General features: G+C 37.9%; 1 pseudogene; it reads left to right on the top strand.

Annotated features, from left to right (window-relative positions):
- The first annotated feature begins 5166 nt into the window (after positions 1–5166).
- On the top strand, positions 5167–6609 carry LOC100684025 (annotated as a pseudogene).
- Positions 6610–18325: the final 11716 nt, after the last annotated feature.

Below are 18325 nucleotides of genomic sequence, written 5' to 3'. Positions count from 1 at the left end.
TGCTTGGTATTGTCAATTATTTTAAAATTTTAGGATTCTACTAGGTGTGTAGTAGTATTTCATTTTCCTAATGACTTGTGATACAGAGCATCTTTTTATGTACTTATTTGCTATCCTTAGAAATTCTTTGGTGAAATGTCATCAATTATTTACAAAAATTGATGGTGGGCTGAATTTGGCCTGCAGGTAATAGTTGGCTGACTTCTGATATACTTTTTTTTTTTCTGATATACGTTAATGAATGTTCCATGTGCACTTGAAAAATATGTGTATTCTCCTGTTGTTGGGTAGAAACATCTTTGAATTCCTGCAACAAAGCCCTCTTTTTACATGATATATTATCTTTTTTATATGTTTCTGGATTTGATTTTATTTTGTTGAGGATATTTGTGTCCATATTCATGAAGGATATTGACATTGGCTTGTAATTTTTCTCTCTTGTAATGTCTTTTTCTGGTTTTGGTATCAGGGTAAATGCTGGGTTCATAAAATAAGTTAGGTTTTCCTTCCTATTCTGTATTATGGAAGAGATTATATAGATTTGGTTTTATTTTTCCTGAAATGTTTGGTCGAGTGTAGCAGTGAAGTCCTCCGGACCTGTGCTTTTCTTTGTTGGAAAGTTTTAAACTACAAATTCAATTTATTGAGTATAATTGAATATTTGGGTTACCTATTTCTTCTTGAGTGGTTTTTGGTAGTTTGTCTTTCAAAGATTCATTCCATTTCATTTAAGTTGTTGAATGTCTGCACCTGAAATTGTTTTTAGTATTCCCTTAATAGCCTTTAAAATTTTTTTAAAATTTTATTTAAGTTCGATTAATTAACATATATTGTATTATTGGCTTTAGAGGTAGAGATCAGTGATTCATCAGTCTTATATAATACCCAGTGCTCATATGCCACATGCCTTCCTTAATGCCCATCACCTGGTCACCCCATCCCCCCACTTTCCTCCCCTCCAGTGACCCTTAGTTTGTTTCCTATGGTTGAGAGTCTCTTATGGTTTGTCTCCCTCTCTGATTCCATCTTGTTTTATTTTTTCCTCTCTTTTCTATGATCCTTTGTTTTATTAAATTCCACATATGATTGAGATTGTATGATAATTGTCTTTCTCTGACTGATCTATTTCACTTGGCATATCCTCTAGTTCTTCTAGTTCTATCCATGTTGTTACAAATGGCAAGATTTCAATTTTTTGGTGGCTGAGTAATATTATATATATATATACCACTCGATCTTTATTCACTCATCTGTTGACCGACATCTCAGCTCTTTCCATACTTTGGGTCTTGTGGACATTGCTGCTATAAACATCGGGGTGCAGGTGCCCTTTAGATCACTACATTTGTATCTTTGGGGTAAATCCCTAGTAGTGCAATTGTAGGGCCATACAGTAGCTCTATTTTCAACTTTTTGAGGAAGCTCCATACTATCTTCCAGAGTGGCTGAACCACCATGCATTCCCACCAACAGTGTACGAGGGTTTCCCTTTCTCCACATCCTTGCCAACACCTGTCATTTCCTGACTTATTAATTTTAGCCATTCTGACTGGTGTGAGGTGGTATCTCATTGTGGTTTTAATTTGTATTTCCCTGATGCTGAGTGATGTTGAGCATTTTTTCATGTGTTTGTTGGCCATTTATATGTCTTCTTTGGAGAAATGTATGTTCATGTCTTCTGCCAATTTCTTGATTGGATTGTTTGTTCTTTGGGTGTTGAGTTGATCAATTCTTTATAGATTTTGGATACTAGCTCTTTATCTGATATGTCATTTGTAAATATCTCCTCCCATTCTGTCAGTTGTCTTTTGGTTTTGTCGTGCAAAAGATTTTATCTCGATGAGGTCCCAATAGCTCATTTTTGCCTTTGTTTCCCTTGCCTTTGGAGACATGTCTAGCAAGAAGTTGCTGTGGCTGAGGCCAAAGAGGTTGCTGCCTGTGTTCTCCTCCAGGATTTTGATGGATTCTTGTCTCACATTTAGGTCTTTCATCCGTTTTGAGTCTATTTTTGTGTATGGTATGAGGAAATGGTTTAGTTTCGTTCTTCTGCATGTGGCTGTCCAGTTTTCCGAACACAATTTGTTGATGAGAGTGTTTTTCTTCAAGTGGATATTCTTTCCTGCTTTGTTGAAAATTAGTTGACCATGGAGTTGTGGGCCCATTTGGGATTATGTATTCTGTTCTACTGATCTCTGTGTCTGTTTTTGTGCCAGTACCATACTGTCTTGATGATTACAGCTTTGTAATAGAGCTTGATGTCTGGAATTGTGACGCCACCAGTTTTGGTTTTCTTTTTCAACATTCCTTTGGATATTCAGGGGTTTTCTGGTTCCATACAGATTTTAGGATTATTTGTTCCAGCTCTGTGAAAAATGTTGATGGTATTTTGATAGCAATTGCACTGAATGTATAGATTGCTCTAGGTAGCATAGGCATTTTAGGTTCCAATCCATTAGCATGGAACGTTTTTCCATTTATTATGTCTTCCTCAATTTCTTTCATTAGTGTTCTATAGTTTTCTGAGTACAGATCTTTTGTCTCTTTGTTTAGATTTATTCCTAGCTATCTTATGGTTTTTGGTTGAATTATAAATGGAACTGACTCCTTAATTTCTCTTTCTTTTGTCTCATTATTAGTGTACAGAAACACAACTGATTTCTGCACATTGATCTGATATACTGCCACTCTGCTGAATTCCTGTAGGAGTTCTAGCAATTTTGGGGTGAAGTCTTTGGGCTTTCCATATAGAATATCATGCAGTCTGCGAAGAGTGAGGGTTTGACTTCTTCTTTGCCAATTAAGATGCCTTTTGTTTCTTTTTGTTGTCTGATTGATGGGGCTAGGACTTCTAGTACTATGTTGAATCGCAGTGGTGATAGTGGACATCTCTGCCATTTTCCTGACCTTAGGGTAAAAGCTCTCAGTTTTTCCCTCCTTCATAGTATTTTAATGTATCTATAGTGATGTATAGTGATGTATAGTGATGTTTACTCTTTTATTACCAATATTGATAATCTGTGTGCTCTCTCTTTTCTTCTGGTTCAGTGTGGCTGAAGATTTATAAATTATCTTCAAATAAAATTAATTTCATAAATGTTCCTTATTATATTTGTGTTTTTGATATTATTAATTTATACTCTTAATTTCATTATTTTCTTCCTCCTGTTCACTTTGTGTTTAATTTGGTCTTGTTTTTTAGTTTCTTAAGATGCAACCTTAGAATATAATTTGAGACCTTTATTCTTTTCTAATATAAATACTTATTGCTATACCTTTTCCTATAAGCACCTCTTTAGTTGTATGTTCCCAGAAATTTTTATATATTTAGATATTTATGTAGTTTAATTTTTTTTAAGAGAGGGAGGTGGGGGGAGAGGGAGAGGGAGAGATTCTCTTTTTTATTATTATTTATTTTGAGAGAGACGGAGAGAGTGCACACATGCATGAGCAAGGGGAAAGGGCAGGTGAAGAGGGAGAAGCAGGCTCCTCGCTGAGCATCTCAGGACCCTGGGATCATGACCTGAGCTGAAAGCAGATGCTTAACCTACTGAGCAACCCAGATGCTCCCAGAAAGAGAAATTCTTAAGAAGGTTCCATGCCTCCATGCCCAGTGTGGAGCCTGACCCAGGACTCTATCCTACAACACTGAGATTATGACCTGAGCCAAACTGTTTAACGGACTGAGCCTCCCAGGAGCCCTAGTTTAAGATATTTTCTAAATTGTCTTGAGACCTCCACTTTGGTCAGTGGGTTATTTAGAAGGATGTTGTTTAATTTCCAAAATTTGGGAAAAGTTTAAATACCTTTACTATAAATTTCTAATCTGATTCCATTATGGTCAGAGAATATACTTTGTGTGTTTTCTCTTCTTTTAAATTCACTGTTTGCTTATGGTTCAGAATAAGGGTAGGTAACTGTTTTTGTAAAGTGTCAAATAGTAAACACTTTTTGCATTTAGGGCCACATAGTTTCTCTTGCTTTTGTAGACCAAAAATAGCCACAGACAATATGAAACCAAATAGGCATAGATGTGTTCCAATAAGACTTAACTGCTGCTGGGCTGAACTTAGCCTCCAGGTGATAGTTTGTTGACTTCTGATCTACCTTGGTGAATGCTTCATGTGCACTTGAAAAGAATATATTTTCTCCTGTTTTTGAGTGAAATACTTTATAAATATTACTTAGGTCAACCTGATTGATGATATTGTTCAAGTCTTGTTAGTCCATACTGATTTTCTACTATTCTATTGATTACTGAGAGATGTTTGATGCCTCCAAGTATAACTGTGGATTTGTACATTTTTTTCTTTTAGTTCTATTAGTTTTTACTTCATGTATTTTGAAGCTGTGTTGTTTGTTACATACATTATCTGGATTGTTGTGTGTTCTTAGTGTTCTGACCCCTCTTTCTTCCTGGTAATATTCCTTGTTCTGACATCTACTTTGATATCAATATAGCCATTCTCAGTTTCCTTTGGTTAGTGTGATTTCATGGTTTTTCATTTTCCATTTTTTACATTAACTTAAATATGATTATATGTAAAGTGAATTTCTTGTAGATAGCATATAGTTGAGTCTTTTTGTTTTCCAACCTGACAATTTTTGTCTTTTAGTTGGTATAATTGAGACCACTTACTTTTAATGGAACTATTGATATGGTTGGGTTTGGTTCTACTTATTTAATTATTTATTTTAGATTTTCCTCTCTCTGGTTTTTATTCCTCTATTTGCCATTTTCTGCCATGGTTTAGATTATTGCAATATTTTTATAGTATGTCTTAATTTATCTCTTGACTTTTTATCTCTGTATGTTTTAGTGACTGTTCTAGGAATTATAATATACATACCTAACCTTTTACAGTTTACTTAGAGTTAGTATTTTACCACCTAAAGTGAGAGTTTAAGTTTTAAATCAAGTAATTAAAATTACTTTATCTTCCTCTTCCCTTTATATTAAAATTGTCATATGTATTGCGCTTACATGCATTAAAAAATTCCATCAGTGTTACAATTTTCTTTTCTTCCCCAGCCTCGGAGCCCCTTGCGCGTCCCCTAGTCTTGGCTGGTCAGGTGGGGGGCTGCCGCGGGGGCTTCGCGTGTCTGCGGGTGGGATAGGTCGCTGGCCGGCGGAGTCCGCGGCGGTCCGCTGCCCCCAGCCCTTCTTCCCCGGGGCTCTGCCATGGCAATGACAGGCTCAACACCTTGTTCCTCCATGAGTAATCACACAAAGGAAAGAGTGACCATGACCAAAGTGACACTGGAGAATTTTTATAGCAACCTTATCGCTCAACATGAAGAACGAGAAATGAGACAAAAGAAGTTAGAAAAAGTGATGGAAGAAGGAGGCCTAAAGGATGAAGAGAAGCGACTGAGGAGATCCACACATGCTCGGAAGGAAACAGAGTTTCTTCGATTGAAGAGAACAAGACTTGGATTGGAAGATTTTGAGTCCTTAAAAGTGATAGGCAGAGGGGTATTTGGTGAGGTGCGGCTTGTTCAGAAGAAAGATACAGGGCATGTGTATGCAATGAAAATACTCCGTAAAGCAGATATGCTTGAAAAAGAGCAGGTTGGCCACATTCGTGGGAAAGGTGACATTCTAGGGGAGGCAGACAGTGTGTGGGTTGTGAAAATGTTCTATAGTTTTCAGGATAAGCTAAACCTCTACCGAATCATGGAGTTCCTGCCTGGAGGGGACATGATGACCCCATTAATGAAAAAAGATACCCTGACAGACTCAGTTTTATATAGCAGAAACAGTATTAGCCATAGACTCCATTCACCAACTTGGATTCATCCACAGAGACACCAAGCCAGACAACCTTCTCCTGGACAGCAAGGGCCACGTGAAGCTTTCTGACTTCGGCCTTTGCACAGGACTGAAGAAAGCACATAGGACAGAATTTTATAGGAATCTGAACCACAGCCTCCCCAGTGATTTCACTTTCCAGAACATGAATTCCAAAAGGAAAGCAGAAACCTGGAAAAGAAATAGATGTCAGCTAGCCTTCTCCACAGTAGGCACTCCGGACTACATTGCTCCTGAGGTGTTCATGAAGACCGGGTACAACAAGCTCTATGATTGGTGGTCGCTTGGGGTGATCATGTATGAGATGCTCATCAGGGTACCCACCTTTCTGTTCTGAGACCCCCCAAGAGACCTATAAGAAGGTGATGAACTAGAAAGAAACTTCTGACTTTTCCTCCAGAAGTTCCTATCTCTGAGAAAGCCAAGGACCTTATTTTGAGATTCTGCTCTGAGTGGGAACATAGAATTGGAGCCCCTGGAGTTGAGGAAATCAAAAGTAATTCTTTTTTTGAAGACGTTGACTGGGAACATATCAGAGAGAGACCTGCTGCAATATTATTGAAATCAAAAGCATTGATGATACCTCAAACTTGGATGAATTTCCAGAATCTGATATTCTTAAGCCAACTAGTAATGGCTACAAGTAATCACCCTGAGACTGACTACAAGAACAAAGACTGGGTCTTCATCAATTACACATACAAGCGCTTTGAGGGCCTGACAGCTCGGGGGGCAATACCTTCCTACATGAAAGCAGCTAAATAGTGTCCTCGAAATAGAATCCTAAATGGAGCAGAGCTCCTTGTACAACGTTACGGTTTTCCTCTCACACGCTCTTTGAAAAGAGTTTCCAAGAAGTTTATGGAACCCGCCAGTATGTCATGGTAAACTCTCCTGAAATGTGACAGTAAGTGGATTCTCTTCCATAAAGCATCTGGAAACCTGCAGAACAAAGACAACCATTTCTACTACGTCGTCCATAAACAGCTGTACCACTTCTTCAGAAGCCTCATGAGCCAATTTGATAGAGTTCTTTAAAAAACTCGTTTTCCTAAGTTCATCAGAATGAAGGAGAAAAAAAAAAAACCAGCCATCATCAAACATTATTAAGATTGTAACATACACTTAACTGAGTATCAGCCAATTTCTGTGATTTTTGTGACAGACCTGCTTTCTGCCAAGCCCACCAAGTATTTCTCCTTTACAGCTAAAAGTTCCGTAGTACTAAGGAAATAAAGCAATAATGAAAGCCTCAGCAGCCAGCGTTCTGGCTGAAGGAAATGACCCACCATCCTCTGAGCGTGTGGTGAGGGTAGTGTCTCCCATACCTCGGCCTCTGGTGAGTGGCTCCCCACAGCCTCCATTCATGGTGCACTTTATTTATGGTACTGGGATAAAGACCCTCAGTCTACTGATTTGTCTCCTGTCCATCTAAAACACTCATGCTGCTTTTCTGAGTGTTGGTGGGGGATCCTAGCGTGATCCATAGTCGCTCTCAGAAGACCCAGAAGCCACTGGGCTTTGCTAAGGAGTCCCAGATCATGTGGAAAACCCTTACTGTCCCTTCATGGCTGGATCAAAAAATCCTTAAGATGGATGTTGTCGCGGACCAGCAGCAGCCACAAGTGCTGTCAGCAGGAACTCAGTTTGTTCCTGGGAACACAGCAGGGAGAGTCCAGGCAGAGGCAGGAGGCCTGGAACCCTCTTGGCCAAGGTGCTGTTTCTGCTCCGTCTCTGGAACCTCCTCTGAAGTGAAGGAGCCAGCCCAGTAGAAGGCGAAAGCTGGCCTACAGGGCCCTGTAAAGCTCGCTCCTCCTCAGTCCTTGGTGCAACTGTGTTTGGTCTCTCTCTCTCTCTCTCTCTCTCTGATATTTGTATTTGTCCTCTCCAATTTAAGTAACCATTTTGTCTTGGAATCATGATAACTGATTTTTCCTTTGCAGATGCCTTCCAGGGCAGGGCAGGGGGGCTGCTTCTCTCCAACTTAAAGGGCAGCCTGCTGCTCAGGCTGACCGGGCCTCTCTGCTGTGGCACTCTCCTGAGAGACCCTCTGAATTTTAGCACAAAGTGCCTTTTCTTTCACACCTGCCACCACCTTAAGAGGAATTTTGTGGCATCAGAAAAATGTGGAGGTTCCATACAAATGCATTATTTTAAGATTTTTGATGACTCTGAAAGTATGATTTGCACCTCTGTGGTAATTTTGCCTATGGCAAAGCGTCATGGCCAAGCGACAACTGGGAATCTGCTTTCTGCCAGTCTTGAGGTTAAGATCGACTTGAAAGGAAAGTATGTCCTGGCTTAGCCATTCCTAAAAGAAAAATGGGATATCAGAGTTACAGTAGTAAATGAAACTGCTTTGAGTTTCAATGTCTTAGAGGAAGGAAAAAGAGAATAATAGGGAAGCATTAACTTTGGTTGAAGGGTTGAAGGTAATATTTGCCCTTTAATCTTTCACTCATGGTCTGCTAGTGAAAAGGAAGTAAATGAGATTCTTTTGTGTAACTTTGTCATTTCATTGTATTACCAAATAGCTGAGGTTTTGATCCCAGGGTGTTTTGCAAGTATGTTTGGTAAGCACGGTAAAGAGAAGTTAGCAGGAGTGGTGATAGTCTGTGTGTGGGGACTGGCAGGGGATGATTTGTTTTAGGGGAAGATGCCCATATTTTAAACTTCTGAATAAACTGTGTGAAACAGTGTGAAAAAAATTTTTTTTCTTTTTTTTTCCTTTTTTTTTTTTTAAAGATTTTATTTATTTATTCATTAGAGACACAGAGAGATAGGCAGAGATACAGGCAGAGGGAGAAGCAGGCTCCATGCAGGGAGCCTGATGTGGGACTTGATCTCGGGACTCAAGGATCACACCCTGGGCCAAAGGCAGGCGCTAAACCACTGAACCACCCAGGGATCCCCTACAATTTTATTTTAATAGTCATACCTACTTGAATAAATCTGAGGAAAAATAAACTACTATATTTATCCATTATCATTTCTTAATTATATTGCTGTTTTTCCTCAAGTCCTGAAGTTCCAAGTCTCTCTCTTGTATCATTTTCAGCTTACCTGGAAAACTTCCCTTAGCACTTTTCTTAGAGCAATTTTGCTGAATGAGTTGCCTTAGCTTTTCTTTATCTTAAATGTCCTTCTTTTACCATAATTCTTTTTTTAAAAAAGATTTTATTTACCTACTTGAGAAAGAGAAAGAGAGAGACAGAGTAAGCAAGCACAAATCAGGAGAAGGAGATGCAGATTCCGTTTTTAGCAAGGAATCCCGATGCAGGGCTTGATCTCAGGACCCTGAGATCACAACCTGAACTGAAGGCAGATGCTTAACCATCTGAGCCACCCAGGCACCCCTCACCCTAGTTCTTGATAGATTTTTGCTAGCCAAAGAATTCTGGGTTGACAGTGATCTTATTTAGCACACATTACATGCAATTCTTTATAACTGGGGCAACCCACAAGACAAAGTGGTAAGAAAAAAGAGAAAGGGAAAAAAGAAAAGTGATTCTTCCATTCTTTCTGAGTCACAAAATTCCATTTTCCAGTTCTCCTGGCCAAAAATATGTTTGTTTTTTTTGTTTTTCCTCCAAGTTTTAGGTGCTGGGACCACCCTTGCAATGTGATACCCAAGTTGCAGGTTCATGATTTGGGGTACCCTGTGTGCAGAACTGGAAAGAAAAATAGAAAAAAAATCCTTGGGTCAGAGAGGGAAAACAAAAGAATAAAAGTACCAAAGAAACTCTCCCTTGTATGGGTTTTTCGAATTTAGTTTTTCTTCCTTTTTAAATTAAGTTAAATTTTTTTTTAGTTTTTCCTCCTTAATCTGTTTACTTTTTTAACTTTTCAGAGTTGTCAGATAGCTGCTTTTATGTAGTTGTCTGCAGTTTTTAGGTAATCTGTGGGAGATATAGGTTGCAATGGGCTTATTCCATTGTGGCTGGCTATGGGAGTCCTCTATATCTATTCACATTTGTATTGTATTTTATTAAGTTTTTATGTAGTTAACATACAGTATTACAGTAGTTTCAGGTGTACAACATAGTAATCCAACAATTGTGTACCTCACTCAGGGTTCATCATAAATGTACTCTTTAATCCTCATCACCTATTTCACCCATCTCCCTACCCACTTCCCCTATGTTTTCTGTAGTTAAGAGTCTATGTTTTGGTTTTTCTTTCTTTCTCTTTTTTTTTTTTTCTTTTTCTTTGCTTGTTTGTTTTGTTTCTTGAATTCCACATATGAGTGAAATCATATGATATTTGTCTTTCTCTGACTTATTTTGCTCTCAGCATTGTATGCTCTAGTTCCCTCCATGTTGATGCAAATGGCAAAATTTCATTATTTTTTATGGCTGAGTAATAGTCCATTATATATAATTATATAATATTAATTATTATATATTAATATATAATATATATTAAATTATATATAAAATTTAATGATATATATCACCACTTCTTTATCTGTTTATCTATCAATGGATATTTGGGCTACTTCCATAATTTGACTATTGTAAAGATCACTGCTATAAACATAGGGATGCATGTATCCCTTTGATGTAGTGTTTTTTGTATTTTTTGGATAGATACCAAGTAGTGTGATTATTGAATCATAGGGTAGTTCCATTTTTAACTTTTTGTGGGAACCTTCATAGGTTTTCCACAGTAGCTGCACCAGTTTACATTCCCACCAACAGAACATGAAGGTTTCTATTTCTCCATATCCTTTCCAACTCTTGTTGCTTCTTGTATTTTTTATTTTAGCCATTCTGACAGTTGTGAAGTGATATCTCATTGTAGTTTTGATTTGCATTTCCCTGAAGACAAGTGATGAAGAACACCTTTTCATGTGTCAGTTAGCTATCTGGATGTCCTCTTTGGAGAAATGTCTGTTCATGTGTTCTGCCCATTCTTAATTGGATTATCTGGTTTTTTTGAGTGTTGAGTTGTATAAGTTCTTTATATATTTTGGACATTAACCTTTTATCAGAGAGGTCCCTGGCAAATATCTTCTCTCATTCAGTAGGTTGTCTTTTAGTTTTGTTGATTGCTTTCTTTGCTGTGCAGAAGCTTTTTATTTTGATGTAGTCCCAATAGTTTGCTTTTGCTTTTATTTCCCTTCTTCAGGAGACATATCTAGAAAAAAATTGCTGCATTTGATGTTGGAGAAATTACTGCTTGTTCTGTTTTCTATGATTTTTATAGTTTATAGATCTCACATTTAGGTCCTCAATTTATTTTAGATTTATCTTTTTGTATGATGTAAGCCAGTGGTCCAGTTTCATTCTTTTGTATGCATCTCTTTAGTTTTCCCAACACCAATTGTTGAAGAGGTGGTCTTTTTCCCATTGCATATTCTTTCCTCCTTTGTCAAAGATTAATTGACCATATAGACATGGGTTTGTTTCTGTACTTTCTATTCCATTGATCTATGTGCCTATTTTTGTGGCAATGTTATACTGTTTTGATTACTACAGTCTTGTAGTATAATTAGAAATCTGGGATTGTGATATCTCCTGCTTTGTTTTTCTTTTTCTAAAAATATTTTATTTATTTATTTTGAGAGACACAGGGAGAGGCAGAGACATAGGCAGAGGGAGAGGCAGGCTCCCTATGGGGAGCCTGATGTGGGACTTGATCTCAGGACCCTGGGATCACGACCTGAGCTGAAGGCAGACGCTCAACCACTGAGCCACTCAGGTGCCCCGTTTTTCTTTTTCAAGGTTATTATGGTTATTCAGGGTCTTATGTGGTTCCATGGAAATTTTAGGATTGTTTATTCTAGTTCTATGAAAAATGTTGTTGGTATTTTAATAGGGATTGCATTAAATCTGTAGATTGCTTTGTGTAGTATGGACATTTTAACAGTATTTGTCTTCCAATCCATGAACATGAAATATCTTTCCACTTCTTTGTGTCACTTTCAATATCTTTCACCAGTATTTTATAGTTTTCAGTCTTTTACCTCCTTGATTAAATTTTTTCCTAGGTATTTTATTATCTTTGGTGCAATTGTAAATGAGATTATTTTCTTAATTTCTCTTTCTGTTGCTTCATTATTAGTATATTAAAATTAGTATATAAAAAACAGATTTCTATGCATTGACTTTGTCCTGAAACTTCACTAAATTCATTTATTAGGTCTAGTAGTTTTTGGTGGGGTTTTAAGGGTTTTCTATCTGTACTATCATGTCATCTGCAAATAGTGAGTTTTACTTCTTCCTTACCAATTTAGATGCCTTTATTCCTTTTTCTTGTCTGATTGCTGTAGCTTGGATTTCTAGTTATGTTAAATAATAATGTTGAGTGGACATCCCTGTATTGTTCCTGACCTTAGGGGAAATTCTCTCAGTTTTTTCTTCACTGAGTATGAGGTTAGATTTGGGTTTTTCATATATGGCCTTTATTATGTTGGGATATGTTCTCTCTAATTATATTTTGTTGAGGGTTTTTATCCTACATGGATGTTGTACTATGTCAGATACTTCTTCCTGCATCTATTGAAATGATCATGTAGTTTTTTATCCCTACTTTTATTGATGTGATGTATCACACTGGTTGACTTGCAAAGATTGGACCACCTTTGCATCCCAGGAGTAAATTCCACTTGATCATGGTGAAGGATTTTTTAATGTATCATTGGATTGATTTGCTCATATTTTGTTGAGAATTTTTGCATCCATTCATCAGAAACATTAGCCTGTAGTTCTCTTTTTTTGTAGTGTCTTTATCTGGTTTTGGCATCAGGGTAATCCCAGCTTCAGAGAAAGAATTAGGAACTTTTACTTCCTCTTCTATTTTTTAAAAATAGTTTGAAAATAGGTATCAACTCTTCTTTAAATGTTTGGTAGAATTTAACCTGTGAAGCTGTCTAGCTCCAAACTTCTGTTTGCTGGGAGTTTTTGGAGTGCTGATCCAATTTCACTACAGTTAATCCATCTGTTCAAATTTTCTATTTCTTCCTCTTTCAGTTTTGGTAGGTTATATGTTTCTAGGAATGTATCCATTTTTTCTAGGCTTTCCAATTTGTTGACATATAGTTTTTCATAATAATATCTTACAATCTTTTGTATTTCTTCCCTTTCATTTCTGATTTTATCTATTTGAGTCCTTTCTCTCAAGGTTAAAGGTTTATCAATTTTGTTGATGTTTTCAAAGACCTGGCTCCTGGTTTCATTGTTCCTGTTCTATTGGGTTTTTTTTAAGTTTCTATTTTGTTTATTTCTGGTCTAATCTTTATTATTTCCTTCCTTCTACTGGCTTTGGATTTTGCTTATGGTTCTTTTCCTAGCTCTTTTAGTTGTAAGATTAAGCTACTTATTTGGAATTTTTTTTCTTCTTGCAGCAAGCCTATATTGCTATAAACTTCCCTCTTAGAATTGCTTTTGTTGTATCCCAAAGATTTTAGACTGTGGTATTTTTATTTTCATTTGTCTCCATGTATTTTTCAACTTTGTCTTTGATTTTTTTGTTTGATCCCAACTCATTGTTTAGCAGCATGTTACTGAACCTCCATGTATTTGTGTGCTTTCCAGGTTTTATCTTGTGGCTGATTTCTAATTTCATAGCATTGTGGTCAGAAAAGATGCATGGTATGACTTCACTATTTTTAAATTTGTTGATACTTGTTTTGTGGCCTAATATGTGATCTGTTCTGAAGAAAATTCCATGTGCACTTGAAAAAGAATGTGCATTCTGCTGTCTTAGGATGGAATGTTTTGAATACATCTGTTAGATCCACCTGAACCAATGTGTTATTCAAAGCCAGTCGTAGGATTGCTCTCCAGCTTATTCACACAGATATGAATGATATCTAGTTGTAAACACAGGATAGGGTGAGTTTAATATCCTCCTATTCCGCCATCTTCCCAAGCTCCTGTTCATATCTGTAATGATTCTTAATTGCTCATTGCCTCTGTCACCCAGATGATGATCAGAAATTATTTGTTGAGTGAAAGGATAAATGAATAAAAAAGAAGGGAGAAAAAAAGAAGGGAGAAAGAAGAAAATGATAGAAGAGAAGGAGGAAAAGAAGGGAAGGAAGAAGAAATGAAGGAAAGAAAATAGATGGATGAATTTGGAATGTTTGTGATTCCCACCTCTTGGCAATATCTTTAGGCATAATGCTACATTATGTTCACTAGATGGCAGTAGAAGTCAATGCCCACTCATCGATTTTTTTTTTCATCGATTTTTTTTTAATTGAAGTATAGGTGATGGCCATGTTATATTAGTTTCATGGTGTACAAATAGTGATTCAACCACTGTATATGTTATGCTGTGCTCACCACAAGTGTAGCTACCATCACCATACAATGCTATTACACTACCATTGGCTATATTCCCTATGTTGTACCTTTATTCTTGTGACTTATTCATTCATTCCATAACTGTAAAACTATGCTGCGCACTCACCTTCACCCACTTTGCTTATCTTCCCAGCCCCCCAACCCTCTGGCAACCACCAGTTTGTTCTCTGTGTTTATGGTCAGTTTCTGCTTTTTCGTTTGTTTCTGTTTTGTGTTTTAGGTTCCATTTTTGAATTCATATGATATTTGTCTTTCTCTCTCTGACTTCTTTCATTTAACATAATACTCTCTCAGTCCTTCCATGCTGTTGCAAATGGCAAGATCTCAACTTTTTAATGGTTGAGTAATATTCCATTGTATATACACCACTTATTTGATTTTTTAAAAATATATTCAATAATCATTGGCAGTCTACTCTTGGTAGGATACTTCATTAGGAACTATAAGGAGTGGGAGTGAAGAGGGGGTGATGCACAAAGATAATAAGATGCAATTTCTACCTTTCAGGAACTCACAAGTGGACAGAAATGATAGATTAATGGTATATAAATCAGTAATGGTAATCCTACAGCAGGCATGTAAACTAATACTACAGTGAGACAGGAGGGAGGGATTAGTTATGACTATAGAAATTGGCTTCACAGAAGCAAAGTTTGAGCTGGACCTCAAAGGATGGGTATAGATTGGACACATGTAGTAGCTGGAAGTAGTTAGGAGGCATTCCAAATTGTACAAATCTAGGAATAATATTCAGAGGGTAGTAAATACTGAGGTGTGGCTGCAATGTAGGCTATATGAAGGAAATAATGGGAAATTATGTTGGGAAGCTAAGTTAGGATCAAATTATGGGAGTTCTTAAATAGAGAGAAGGACCATAGTCCTAGAGTTGTTTCTAATTCCTGTGGTCATGCCCCTGTTTGTGGGCTGGGTGCTAAGTAGGCTGGCAGTTTTTAGCTATAGTATATTCTTTCCTTTGTGATGGAGCAGCCTGTCCCAGGACCCTGGGCAGCCACTGCTGGATCAGCAGCCAAGGACTCAATACTTCTAGGGTACCAGAGAGAAGCTACACGAGTGCCTTGGCTGGATGGGAACCATGCCAGACATGGTACTCTGAAGGACCTGCATGAATCAACTTGTTACTATGTAGGAATGTGGGCTCCGTATTTACTAGATCTTCCAATTCTTGAAGACAAGCTGGAAATCCAAATTTATGTGAAATTTTCTGATTTTTAAAATGCTACCACTGACTCATAAGCTAGAAAGCACTGAGTAATCCAATCAAGACCCATCTGTGGGCTACATTAGGCCCTTGGGCAGTCATTCATGACCTTTATTCCAGAGACATCTATGGGTTTCTTTCCTGGTCTCTGCCATGGCTGACTTCCAGACCTATGACCTTCTAGATAATTCTTTCTTTCCAAATTCCCTGTTCTATGTATTCCCCTGGGAATATCTTTCAGAGCAACACTTCCCAGCCCTTCTGACCAGTGATGTCTCCCATACACTTCCTCTTGGTAGGAACCACCAGGCTGGCCACTTAGGGGAAATAGCTGGGATGCTAGCACTCCATTCCTGGTGTGTCCTCATATGTCTCAGATACACCAGTGTGGGCTTTTTGATGACCCTAATGATTCATCTGTGCACACAAAACATCATTCAGAAGTTACTTTGGTTTTTGAAAGTAATTTTCTTTTTAAATATATTGTTTATTTAACTTGCAGGTTGCATCATATTCTACGGACATAACTACATCCAGATTTTAATAATTACTTATTATTTCTTTTTATTTAGAACTGCAGAAGAATTTGGATTTTGTGTTTTTCTTGTTGATTCCTTATTCCTTACATATCTGGATCACACACACACACACAAAATGGAATTCTATGTTCTTAGAGGCCATGGAAGCTGGGAATCTGGTCCAAGGATGCTAAGGTGCCAAGAAATGAGTGATGGAGAGTCACAGGATGCAGGTCAAGGAGGAGACAGGAAGGTTCTTTCCTTCCCCTTTTCTCTCATCAGGGATCAGTGTTCCAGGTAGCAAAGAAAGAGTCAGAAAAATATAGCAGTTAAAGGGCAGATTCTGAAGCCAGACTCTTTGAGGTTTAGTCCAAGCTCTTCCTCTAACTAGTGAGGTGACTTTGGGCACAAGATAATTAATTACATTATCTGTAAAGTGGAGATGTTAATATGTAATCTCAAAGAACTATTTTGAAGATTAAATAAAATATCTGGCCTAATGTAAGCAGAGATCAATAAATGAATATTGGTGTCTTTTCTTTTTTAAAAATATGAATGTTACCATAACTTTTATTTCCTAAGACCAAAAACAAAACTGTGAAGAGACAACAAGGTATCCCTAGGAATTCTAGCTTTGCTTGTCCTGGAGGGCTGACTGTGTCCCCTTCACAGGTCCAGACTCTTTTTGCTCTTATTTCCTTTCTGGTCTCAGTTTGGACTAGATTCTTCTCAGTCAAGTTTCCTCTTACAATACTGGGGCTTAAGAGAAAGGAAGGGAAAGCGTTTGCCTTGGAAACCCTAGTGGACAGGTCTTCTCCAGGAGCATTGGATGCGATGCCTTGCAGGGTGTTTTGGACTGACAACAGTGAGTGTCTGCTTCCACGGGTTGGTCTGAGAGTGTGTGGAAGTGGAGTCAGTGACAACTCTAGGGGCTTGTTTAGTTATGAATTTTCACTAGGTGGCAGCAGAACATTATGAAGAGAATTCACAAGACCAGCGTTCTACTCAGCCTACAGAGTAGCTGAAAGGAGAACAAGAAGGGTGGCCTATTCAGGACATTCATTATCATTTTTTTTTATTTTTAATTTTAAATTTTATTATTTTTTTCATTATCATTCTAAAGTCAACTCATTAGGGTTGGCAGGTCAAGATCTAGTGTGAATTCAAAAATAACATCTTCATTTAAAAACTAGCAGAGAGAGGTCAGCCAAAAGAGAGGAGATTGTGTGTGAGAGACTGCCAGGCTGTGGATGGCCTGACAAAATCAACAGTGGGGCAACATGAATGAACTTCACGGAGTTGGTTAACCTTAAAGTTCAACTGTGGGGATGAAATTCAGGTGCAGCTCTCTGTGTTGGCAGCAGTCAGTTGCCTCTTTGATTTAATGAGAGAAGTCTTAAATGTATTCTCTTTTACAGCTTAGCAGTCTCACTGTTAATGGCTTATCTGGAGTCAGCTTTTATCTCTAAAAACTCCCTGTTATGATGAAGTATGGACACCCTTCCAACCCCCTAGGACAAAATTTTAACTCTTGTTAATGTTAATGGATATTAATTCTATTTATCCCACTTTGAAAGAGTGCATTTTCTAGAGGAAATGGGAAACAGGACAGTTTTAAGTGAAAGGTGGGAGGAAGGGTAGGAGTGGAGTCTATGCTGCAGGATTAGGATTTAAAGCAAAGCAGCCCCTAATAGTCAGGAGCAAGCTTGGCTCTATCAGTTAGACCCTGGTGTTGTGGCAGGGTGGCCTTGTACTCATGGCAAGGACTTGGTGTTCTCTTATTGAACAGAAACAATTTCATGGAACTCTAACATTTGACGAGGCCACTGTGCAACCACAGTGGGGCAAGGCAAAAACAATACCACTCCACAATCATGTCTGAATACAGATGAAAATGAGAGTATTGTCCAAAAGTGACCACAATATTGACCAAATGTGCCTCCATTCTGACTAATAGGAGTGATTGCTATTCCTTTACCAATTAAATCTTTAGCCATGCTTCATTTCTCAAACTTTCTAGGTGACAATTATTAGAATACTCAGTCATAGAATCCTGACAGTATCCACCCAGATCAAGGCCCTGTAAGTCCTCCCCCAAATCATTTAGTGCAAGGTTTGGCAAGAGATCACTGGATGCTTAAGAAAAAGTTTAAAAACTAGGAGAAGAATGTGCCAAAGGAAAGGAAAAGAAGAACAAAGCCAACCCCACAGCTTCACAGTTGCCTTGGGAAGGCTTGTTTCAATGTTTAGTTACCAGAGTCAGGGACCCCGACACTCCTGGCTACGGGCATCTGTCACCTGCCCCAAGTCTTTGCTTATCTAGGAGACTACAAGTCCTGTAGAAGGAAGGCTGACTGTTTGGAATGGGAGATGAGTTTGTTCAGCCCACTGCCTCTTCTCCTTCCTAAGCAGCTGACTTCTTCTGTTGTGGTTTTGTGGTTATACAGTAGGCAGCACTGCTCATGTG

Source organism: Canis lupus, chromosome 7 (assembly GCF_011100685.1).
Source record: "Canis lupus familiaris isolate Mischka breed German Shepherd chromosome 7, alternate assembly UU_Cfam_GSD_1.0, whole genome shotgun sequence".
Classification (NCBI taxonomy): domain Eukaryota; kingdom Metazoa; phylum Chordata; class Mammalia; order Carnivora; family Canidae; genus Canis; species Canis lupus.
Note: the sequence above shows the minus strand (reverse complement) of the source record. Positions and strands in the feature narration are given on the sequence as shown.